Here is an 11693-nt window from a genome sequence, read left to right as displayed (position 1 = left end):
GCCATTCTGATTTAAACTGCTTATTAGTTAATACCCTCAAGATAACATCTGGGTCCTTAGCTGCAATGAGTCAAGCCTACTTACATCTTTTTTTGTCTTTGGCTGCACATTTCCTATCACATCACACTCCAGCAATGCCAAGCTGTGCCGGCCTTCTACCCCATCTCCACTATTTTGCCCTCCGCTGCCGCGGCTTTTTGCCCACCCTGGCTTTTTGCCCCCACCCGCCGCCGCGGCTTTTGGCCCCCCACGCCGCCGCGGCTTTTTGCCCGCCGCGGCTTTTTGCCTCCACCCAGCCTGAGCTTTTTGCCCGCCGCAGCTTTTTGCCCCCGCCGCCGCGGATTTTTGCTGCTGCGGCTTTTTGCTCCCGCCACCTTTGCAACCCTAATTTCACTTGAAATCTAATTTCCCACTTCCATGCCATCTAACATATTTGTATGTTAGACTCTGGGAATTAGGACATGAACACTTTTGGGGGGCCATTATTTTGTCTACAGCAGACAGAATCTACACTGCCTGGGAGGCACAGAGTATCTTGGGGGAGGCAGGGCTGGCCCTTCCTTCCATGGACACCCAGCTTTCCCACAGGCCCTACATGTCTGTGGGTTTCCTGCGTGACCAGGTGACCTACCCGGACTCAGTGGAGGACATGCGAAGGAAGGGCTACTCAGAGCAGGACCTGGAAGCCATTCTGGACATCATGCACCTGCACCACATCCTGCAGCGGGAGGGAGGTAGGAGGCCTGGGGCTGGCAGCCGCCCTTTGTCCCACCCTGGCCTCTCCCTTGGCCTCCAGGCAGTGAAGATTATCTCAACATCCAGGAGTCTAAAGTGCCAGGTGCCACAGAGGCAGGGCAGAGGGTGCTACCTCTGAGGCCCGCCTACCAGGGAGGACCAACACCACACAGATGGCCCCAGCTGGCATGGGTGCTCTAGGGAAGGGGGCACCTAGCAGGGATGTGCACCTCATTGGGGGACCCAGGATACCCTCTCCCAGAGAAAAGGGGTCTGAGCTGAGCCCTGCAGAATGCTGAGTGGTTACCCCGTCCAGGAGCCAGGGGCAGCAGGGCAGAGTGTGGCCCGCAGGCTTGGTGGTGTGAGAGGCTGGCTCACAGAGGTCCCTCCGGACCAGGCGGGAGCCTAGGCTTTCCCTGAGCGGGATCAGACGCTCTTGAAAAGACCATGGGGCGGTGGGCAGGGGCAGCTTGGGAGGGGCAGACACATGTGTGCAGTGATGGCTACCGTCAGGAGGTCTGTGCAGAAGCTTGGAGGGGGCTGGGGCCAGCAGAGTCGGGTGGATTCAGAGATGAGTTCACTGAAAAGGAGGCCAGACTGAGCTGTTTTCTTGTCCTGGGCTTATCAAGGAATACTGCTTGTCCACAGTGTCTGTCGGGCTGGGAGAGCAGAGGAGGAGAGGGGGGTGCAGCTACAGGGACACAGTAGATGGAGCGTTCAGTTCTGTCTTTGAATTCTGAGCCTCTGGGTTCTGCTTCCAGCCCCCACTGCTGGGTGCGAGATGGCCCTGGGCAAGGACCTCGCCTTGCTGGGGCTCCCCTTCATGGTTCAAGGGCATGGGCACCAAGCCCTCCCTCGGTGGCAACATGAGAAGAAGTGGCTCCTGCAGGAAATGACCAGGGTATTGTCACCTGCCTGTGGAGGAAGCGGGAACACAGGTGGCAAAGGTGGTGGAACAGCCCCTGGCCCGGCCCTGCCTCTTGCTCCTGCTGCCCTCGGCCTGGGAGCACATGGCCCCTCCCGCCTCTGTGGCAGCCTGAATGCCCAGGGCCTATGGCTGGCCAGCATGAGCCGTTAGGATGGAGTTGAGCTGCGAGGAACAGAACTGGCCTCCCCGCAGTAGTGGCTAAGATCATCTGTGAGTTTATCCTACTGAGCTGTTAGGTCCCAAGAGAGCCAGGCCACAGTTGCCAGGGCTGGCCCTGCTCTGTGAAGGCCCCAAGGCTCTAGGATTTTCTACCATGTCACTCTGCTGTGTGTGGCCTCCATTCCCAAAGTCACCTCATGATCCAGGAGGGCTGCTGCAGCCCTCACATCATGTCCCAGGCTATAGGATGGAGGAAGTAGAAGGGAAGGGGCAAAAGGTACGTGCCTTCTATCTTTTAAGGAAGGTTCCAGAAGCCACCATATTGAATACTTACAGTTATATCTCATTGGCCACAACTTAGTCTCATGCTTACACCTCACCACAAGGCCACCTGGGAAGTGTAATCTCTACTCTGGGTGGCCATATACCCTGTCGCCACTTCTAGCTCTGGGCCGCTGGGGAAGGCAGCATGGGTGAGAAGACAGGAGGGGCCACTTCTGCCACAGTGCCCCGGCCTAATGGAGCAGCCAGCTCACCTGCTTGTTCAAGCAGCCCACTCGAGCCTTGCCAAAGTGCTGGCACGGGGCAGTGACAGGAGGCCCAACCCCTGTGGGTGACAAGCCCCTGGTCTGGGGAGAGCACTCAGGCCGCTCTGGAGCTCTGTGCCAAGGAACTGTATGGGTGTCCTGGGGCTGCCATAAACCACAGGGGTGGATCATCTCCTGGATCCAGCAGTCCGAGATCCTGGTACTAGCAGGGTGGGTTCCTTCCAGGTGCCATGACAGAAGGATGTGTTCCAGGCCTCTGTCCTTGGCTCGCAGATGGTCCACTTCTCCCCGTATATCTTCACCTCGTGTTCCCCTGTGCAAGTCCTCTGCCCGCACACCCCCTTTTTATGAGGACACAGTCATATTGAATTAGGGTCCGCTCTGATGACCTCATCTTAGTGTGATCACCTCTGCAAAGGCCCTGTCTCCAAATAAGGTCACATTTAAGTGTTGGGGCTTGGACTCCACCATATCTCTTCTAGGGGAAGGCACGATTCCAGTCCCCACTCCTCCATGATTAATGTCTGTCAGACAGACAAGGACGCAGAGGCACAGGGGCCCTGTCGTCACAGCTAGCTCATTCTCACAGCTGCCCCAGCTCCCCGGCTGGCCCCCAGGTCTGGGTACTGGTGGAACTGAGCCAAGACCATTGCCCCTGCCTAGGTTGGGAGGCTATGTGTGACTGGAAGGACGTCCTGCCGGGTGGCGAGAAGCAGAGAATCGGCATGGCCTGCATGTTCTACCACAGGTGAGCAATCCAGGCCGGCAGGCTCCCTGGGGTCCCCTGGAAGGAGAAGTAGCAGCTGTGGGGAGGCCTGGGCTCAGTGGAGCCTGAGCCAGGCTGGGATGTTGGGCCCTGGAGGGTGCACAGACTCTCCTCTCGGCCCGGACCCCCAGGCCAAAGTACGCCCTCCGGGATGAATGCACCAGTGCCGCCATGAGAATCGACGTGGAAGACAAGATCTTCCAGGCAGCCAAGGACGCAGGCGTTGCCCTGCTCTCCATCACCCACCAGCCCTCCCTGTGGTAGGTGCCCTGTCTCCCTGCCTGGGGTCAGTGGGAGTGGCTGCCTGAGGGGAGGTGGTGGCCTGTTGGGCCCGGCGGCAGCAGCAGGCGGCTGTCATCAGCAGCCCTCGTGCCATGCCCCTGACCCTGTCCCTCTCCTGGCCAGGAAGTACCACACACTTGCTACAGTTCGATGGGGAGGGCGGCTGGAAGTTCGAGAAGCTGGGCTCGGCTGCCCGCCTGAGCCTGACAGAGGAGAAGCAGCGGCTGGAGCAGCAGCTGGCGGGCATTCCCAAGATGCAGCGGCACCTCCAGGAGCTCTGCCAAATCCTGGGCGAGGCCGCGGCCCCAGCGCACGTGCGGGCACCTAGCCCACAAGGCCCTGGTGGCCTCCAGGGTGCCTCCACCTGACACCACTCTCCCCAGCCCCTGCCCCACCCCCAAGCTCGGATCACATGAAGGAGACAGCAGCACCCACCTGCGCAAGCACCCCGACCCTGCATGCCTGGCCCCTCCTCCTAGAAGACCCTTCCCGACCTCGGGAAAGTAGATGAGGAGGGTGGCGCCCTGCGTAACCCTCGCCCTGTCCCTCCCACTTCCTGGGGGGTGCTGTTCCACAGTTACTGGGCCCTGTCCAGGGCAGTGAGTCCTCTACTTTGCTCCGTGGAGGAAGCTGGAGTACAAGGGGCCCAGAGCTGGCCGCACAGCAGCGCAGCCAAGCCCCAGGAGCCCCTCAGGCCACAGCCCCTGGTGGTGCAGGTGGCATCCCTCCTTGTCAGTCTCTCAAAGACCCCATGATCCATCCCCTGAGGGTGGCCAGCCAAGGCTCCCATCCCATGCGATGCCATAAAAGCCACCCAGTGGTACCCACGGTCACACAGAGCACCTCACCTGCATCCTCTACCCTACAAGAGCCCCGAAGATCCCACGGGGAGAGGGACGCACAGCACTGCCTGCCGAGCGAGAATGTAGGCCCCGCCCCCTCGGCCCCTCACCTCCTCTTTCTACAGCCTAATTTATTGGATTCCCTATTCATAGCCATCTCCGTGGCCAATGTGACTACCCTGCCAGCAGCGGGGGCTGCCCAGCCTCTGAGTCCCCTGGGGCCCCGGCTCCCACTGGTGCCAAACCCAGCCCCTGTGGCCGTCACCCCGCCAGCCTACACTGCCAGCCGCCACCTGGCCACACGGGCCTCTGCTTGCTAGCCGGGAGTGCGGACACCATGTTCCCAGCTCAGTGCCAAAGAGGGGTCACCAGGGGGAGCTGTCTGCAGAGCCAGCGCCTGCCTGAGAGAGACCCCACCGCCACCGTGTGCCTTTCCCGGGCCCTCAGCCCTCACGCCGGGCGCCATCCCGAGTCCCCCCCAGTAAAAGCCTCCATTGGCAAATGCAGTCCTTCCTCCCTTCCTCAGAGTCTGGTGATGTCTGCTGCGGGTCTTGGGGAGAGATGGAGGAGAGGGAGTGGGTTGCCTGTGGGGGAAAGAGTGAGTTTGGGAAAGGAGTGGGCCTGATCCCCAAGCCCCTCCGTGGGGGAAAGTCACCAGAAGACATGGCCCAACATGCCCTCCACCGAGCCTCACGCCAATGTTCTTAGGATTCCTGTGACGGTGGCGGGGCAGAACCTGCAACAACATTGCACAGAAATACTGACTGAGCCCAAATAGGACTAGGGGACGGGATCATGCTGGTCCCTGTGGGAGGAGCACGAAGGCAAGAGAAGGGATGTCTAAGCTGCCACACAGGGTGCTGCTGGCCCTTCTAGGGAGAGGAGGCCACTTGTGCAGGGGCCTGGGGGGAACTGGGAGCACATTGCAGGGTGTTCGTGCTGCACGCAGGGGAAGGGAGGGCAGGGGAAGGGAGGGCTGTGGCTGGCGGGTCTTGGAGGCCACACTACAGAGACAGGACTTAGCCCAGAGGCCACCGAGGAGCTTTCAGCAACAGGGAAGCAGTGTCGAGTACTGCAGGCCACTTGGCTGCATGTGAGGGTGGCTGGTGGGAATAGGGTGCGGCAGCCCATCTGGCCTCAGAGGCATGAGAACTGAGAACAGCTGTGCGGCCATACCTTTATGCATGGATGGCCATAGCCTCCCAAAGGTGGGACAGCCTGAGTGTTCATCAACAGACAAATGGACAAACAGCCTGTCCATAAGGCGCGGTGCCATTCCACCATAACACGATGGATAGACCTCAAAGAGTTTGTGCTGGGTGAAAGAAGCCAGACACAAATGTCCAGAATAGGCTCATTGGGACAGAAAGCAGATGAGTGGGTGTCAGGGGCTGGGGCAGGGGAAGGAAAATGGGGCAGGGGCAGTCCTTTTTAAACAATTTTGTATTTATTTTTTATTTTTTAATGAGACAGACAGGGCCTCACCCTGTCACCCAGGCTGGAATGCAGCGGTGCAGTCATAACTCACTGCAGCCTTGATCTCCCGGGCTCAAGCAATCCTGCCCCAGCCTCCTGAGTAGCTGGAACCACAGGCGTGTGCCACCATACCCTGCTAATTTTGTGACTTTTTTTTTTGTAGACATGATCTCACTATGTTGCCCAGGCTGGTCTCAAACTGCTGAGCTCAAGCAATCGTCCTGCCTCAGCCTCCCACAGTGCTGGATTACAGGCATGAACCACCACACTCAGCCTCGCGTTTCTTTTTATTTCGAAGAAAATGTTGTGGAACTATAGAGCATACTAAATGCCACTGAATTGTGCACTTTAAAGGGATTGATTGTATATTTTGTGAATATCGCCTCAAAAACAGATAGATGACTGACAGATAAAATACGTGATAGATACATGGATAGATAGATGAATAGAGAGCGATGATAGATGATTTAAAAATTTTTTTTAGAGATGAGATCTCACTATCTTGCCCAGTCTGGACTTGATCTGCTAGCATCAAGCAGTCCTCCTGCCTCAGCCTCCTGAGTTACTGGGACTACAGGCACATGCTACTGTGTCTGGCGATAGATAAATTATTGAAAGATAGACATGATAGAGGCATAAATGATAGATAGATGGATAGACATGATAAAGGGTAGATAGGAAGATACATGGGATAGATCAATGATTGATTATAGAAGTAAATGATATAGATTAATAGATTATTGATTATAGATTAATAGGTGGATAGCTGATTGATAGATGACTGATCGATTGATTGGTTGACTGACTGATGGAGAGAGACAGAGAAGCAAGCTTAGCCATTGCAGCCACCCAGACAAGACATGCTGAGGCCTGGAGTTCCAGAAGGTTTGAGCAGTTGGAAGAACTTGACAGGCATGGGGGCAGCTTCTTCAGGGAGTGGAGGGGGCAGCAAGGTACCACTGGGTTCTGGTTGGAAGGTTAGGTGAGTGACAGCACCCTTGGTGGATAGAGGCAGCTCCAAAGGAGGGGCAGGCCTGGAGAGCAGGTGCAGCCCGAGGGGATGGTGCATAGGCAGTTGGTTCACAGCTTGGTGCTCCTCAGTGGGACATGGGTCAGCAGGGAGGCCAGTGGTCGTTGAAGTTTGGATGGAGACAGCCTGGCTGAGGGGAGGGGCATGCTTGGCATCTCATTTAGGGGACAGGAGGTAGACTGTTTACCTGTATTTTGAGATTAGGATTTATTCCTGATCCCAGGAGGTGGCCAATTCGGAGGGCTGGGAGTTGTTCCTCCATTTCTTTTGACGATTGTGTAAGTCGCCCATGCTTGGTCATAAGCCCCTTTTGTTTATTTTTGACACATAGTTGGAATGGCTCTAATTACTACAGATAGAAGGAGACACATCTGGCAAAGACCATCCAAAAGGAAGCTAGTGGAGAGAAGCTCATATCGCACAAAGTAGGCTCCAGGGCAAAATCATTATTAGGATTAAAAGTGGTTGCAGCATACTGATGAGTATTCATTCCAAAGCATTCACTGGTGGGGGAGGGGTGGGGGAGAAAGAACAAATACATAAATAATTTAATTATTTTAAAAGAAGTATTAGTGGCCAGGCATGGTGGCTCACACCTGTAATCCCAGCATTTTGGGAGGCCAAGGCAGGCAGATCACCTGAGGTCAGGAGTTCAAGACCAGCCTGAACAACATGGTGAAACCCCATCTCTACTGAAGTACAAAATTAGCCAGGCATGGTGGCTCATGCCTGTAGTCTCAGCTACTAGAGAGGCTGAGGCAGAACTGCTTGAACCTGGGAGGCGAAGGTTGCAGTGAGCCAGGATCATGCCATTACACTCCAGCCTGGACGACAGGAAAAAAAAAAATGGAAGCATTAGCCATTCTGATCTTGTGTGTGCCTGCATAACAATAGAGCCTCAAATGACTACAAAACAAAAAAAGTGTCAAGAAAAGGAAAAATTAATAAATGAGCACATTCTCTACGCAGGAAATTATACCACTTCTCACTCGAACTGCTCGTTTAAGCAGACTCAATTAGGAAGGATATAGAAAAATTGGGCCAGGCATAGTGTTTCATGCTTGTAATCCCAACACTTTGGGAGGCGAAGGCAGGCAGATTACTTGAGGTCAGGAGTTTGAGACCAGCTTGGCCAACATGCTGAAACTAAAATAAAAAATACAAAAATGAGCCAGATGTGGTGGCTCATGCCTGTAATCCCAGCTACTTGGGTGGCTGAGGCAGGAGAATCACTTGAACTTGAGGTTTCAGTGAGCTGAGATCGTGCCCCTGCACTCCAGCCTGGGCAACAGAGTGAGACTCTGTCAAAAAAAAAAAAAGAATATGGAAAAGTTGAACAAACTTGATTTAGTGGACACCCAAAAACTACAGACTACACATTGTTTTCAAGTTCACCTTGGACATTTACTAACACTCACCATGTCCTAGGCTGCAAAACAAGACTCAACAGATAGCAAAAGAACTTGCATCACACCAGCCATGTTCTTGATGCAACAGAATAAAGGCATAAATTGGCAACCAAACTAAAATTAAGGGCTCCCCTAGGTTTGGAAATTTAAAGATACACTACTGGCCAGGCACGGTGGCTCACACCTATAATCCCAGAGCTTCGGGAGGCCAAGGCAGAGGATCCCTTGAGCCCAGGAGTTCAAGACCAGCCTGGGCAACATAGTGAGACCCCCCATCTCTATAAAACTAAATTAAATTATTTTTTAAATTAAAAAAAATAATGCACTGGTCCGAGAAGAATTAGAATGAAAATCTAAAAGCATTTAGAACCAAACAATGAAAACTATGTACAAAAGCTTAAGCCATGTAGCCCAAGCAGTACTACAAGGAAACTAAAAAAAAAAAAGTGTGGCCAGGTGCAGTGGCTCACACCTGTAATCCCAGCACCTCGGGAGGCTAAGGCTAGCGGATCACCTGAGGTCAGGAGCTAGAGACCATCCTGGCCAACATGATGAAACCATATCTCTACTAAAAATACAAAAATTAGCTGGGCATGGTGGTGAGCACCTGTAATCCCAGCTACCTGGGAGACCGAGGAAGGAGAACTGCTTAAACTGGAAGGTGGAGGTCGCATTGAGCCGAGATCGTACTGCTGCACTCCAGCCTGGGCGAGAAGAGTGAAAATCCATCTCAAAAAAAAAAAAAAAAGTGTAAAAAATAGAAATAATATTATGAAGTACAGAGGGATCTCCCTGCAGGCACCACTGGGAGCTGAAACGTCAGGGGCACCTGGAGAGCGAAAGACATGAGTGGGAACAACTTCAGCCCTTGCTTCTCCTCCAAACACCACTAAAAGGAATGCAAAGGGATTGCAGATGTAAAAGGGAAGAGTTCACAGCAGAGAGTGAGAGGAGCACCTGCCAGGAACATCACAGAAGCTGGAAAACAAGTGGGGGAGTGATAACTGATTCAAGGGATCAGCGTGAACTTGGAAAAAAGTGGTGGGAAGCACCAAGGGCGTGTGCCCACAGAGGAAAGGCCACGTGAGGCCACCACCCAGAAGAGAGGCCTTGGAAGAAACCAACCTTGCTGGCACCGTGATCCTGGGCTTCCAGCCTGCAGGACTGTCAGACCATTATGGTGTTAGACCGACACTGTAAAGAAAGTAGTGATAACACACATGGTTGTCTCGCTCCAGTTCTAAAAGGGGGAAGGATGCCGGGTGTGGTGTTCTCCAGAAGGCCCTTCCATGTTTCTCTGTGGCACCCGCAGTGCCTGGATGTCAGCACTGGGAGAAACCGCCTCCAGATTCATCTGTAAAATCCGAGCATCAGTGAGCTCAACTCTCCTGCTTTCTCAGCTCTCTGTTTCCATTAGGTTTGGTTGATCTGGGTCAGTGCCAGCATCAGAGGTAAACCCAAAGCTGTTCTCTGTGGACTGACCTCTTCTCCCTTCTCTTACATGTCTGCCATGTCCACTAGCCTGTGAGCTTCAGGAGACAAAGGAGCATGTTTCTTCTTCCTGATACCCCCGAAACTTGCACAGTACATGCTATAAAATGCAGATTCAATGAGGGCTCTTTGCATTACAATTTTTAGAAAGAATCATGAACCATGATTTAGCGTCTCTGCCCATCAAACCCCAGGCCCATAGAGCAATTGCCTTTACCTGTGATGCACACCTCCTACCTGTCCTCCCCGCAGCCCGGCATCTCTGTCCTGCAGACCAAACACAAAACTCATTGCCATTCCTCTTCAACCTGGCTTCCTTTCTGACTTCCCTTCAGGTGCCCCAGGCAGAAATATGGGGATCATCTGACCCTCTGTCTCCCTCATCCTTCCCTATCCCACCAGCCCATGTCCTACTGACTCAGTCCTTAAAGTCCCTCTCGCTCCCCACTGGATCCTCAGTGTCTGGTAGTACAGTGCCTGACGTGGGAGGTACACAGCGACCACTAGGTGAATACAAGAATGATGTGATTGGCCAGGCACGGTGGCTCACGCCTGTAATCCCAGCACTTTGGGAGGCTGAGGCAGGTGGATCACGAGGTCAGGAGATCGAGACTATCCTGGCTAACAGGGTGAAACCCCGTATCTACTAAAAATACAATTCTGATCATGCACAGGTACTATTCATCAATAAAGGTATTACAACTTCAGAAATGTGTTCAAAATGTATCCATACTTTGACATATTAATGAAGTAATCACTTTCTACACAAAACTACTCCATATGGAATATTGGGGAGGGGGTGTTCCAAATAAAGAGACAGGATTTCTCATGAGAACTCAGTGTCCGCTAGAAAATATCTAAGTAAAATATTTTACTTATGCAGAAAGTGTGGATGTTTGTGCATCAAAAGTTTCAAGAATCCCTAAAATGTACAATGGAGATGAGGAGAAAATATCAGAATCTCCCAGCGCCAGAAATGAGGCAAGAAAAAATTCAGAGGAGTTGTAAATGTGAAAAGCCAATGGCTGGTCACACAGCAACATTGATAACCTTGTGCCAGGACAACTAGAATAAATACATAAACATACAGATTGAAAATATTTCCAATATTAGATCTCCCTCATGTGAGAACTAAATTATAAAGATTGAAGATATAAGAAAATAGGCTACCAGAATTTAGGCTACCAGAATAAATTCGATTACACATCAATTTCTGATATTGAAATTGTCACAAATATTTAAGTTGGTAGTGGAAGACAAAGGACATATAATCTTGGGAGTCCTAGGTCCCTGCCCACTGCCAGTACCTCCACACTACTACAGCTGATGCTTTCTGGAAAGCACCACCTCCTAGCAGTAGGCCAACCAGCACAAATATAGAGCATTAAACCACTAAAGCTAAGGACCCTCACAGAATCTACTGCACCCTTCACCACATCCACTGGAACAGGCGCTGGTATCCATGGCTGAGAGACCCATAGATGGTTCACATCACAGGGCTCTATGCAGACAACCCCTATTACCAGCCAAAAGCCAGGTAGACCTGCTGGGTGGCTAGACCCAGAAGAGAGACAACAATCAATGCACTTCGGCTCACAGGAAGCCATGCCCATAGGAAAAGGGGGAGAGTACTACATCATGGGAACACTCCATGCGACAAAAGAGTCTGAACAACAGTCTTCAGCCCTAGACCTTTCCTCTGACAGAGTCTACCAAAATGAGAAGGAACCAGAAAACCAACCCTGGTAATCTGACAAAACAAGACTCTTCAACACCCCCCAAAGAATCACACCAGTTCATCACCAATGGATCCAAACAAAGAAGAAATCACTGATTTATCTGAAAAAGAATTCAGGTTAGTTATTAAACTAATCAGGGAGGGGCCAGAGAAAACTGAAGCCCAATGCAAGAAAATCCAAAAAATAATACAATAAGTGAAGGGAGAAACATTCAAGGAAATAGATAACTTAAATTTAAAAAAAATCAGGAAACTTTGGACGCACTTTTAGAAATGTGAAATGCTCTGG

The 11693-nt window shown here is 52.3% G+C and overlaps 1 pseudogene; it reads left to right on the top strand.

Moving 5' to 3' along the window:
• Positions 1-565: 565 nt before the first annotated feature.
• Positions 566-3853, top strand: LOC134757472 (ATP-binding cassette sub-family D member 1-like; annotated as a pseudogene).
• Positions 3854-11693: the final 7840 nt, after the last annotated feature.

Source organism: Gorilla gorilla, chromosome 18 (assembly GCF_029281585.2).
Source record: "Gorilla gorilla gorilla isolate KB3781 chromosome 18, NHGRI_mGorGor1-v2.1_pri, whole genome shotgun sequence".
Lineage (NCBI taxonomy): Eukaryota > Metazoa > Chordata > Mammalia > Primates > Hominidae > Gorilla > Gorilla gorilla.
The sequence above is the reverse complement of the archived record's forward strand: the minus strand, read 5'-3'. Positions and strand labels throughout refer to the sequence as shown.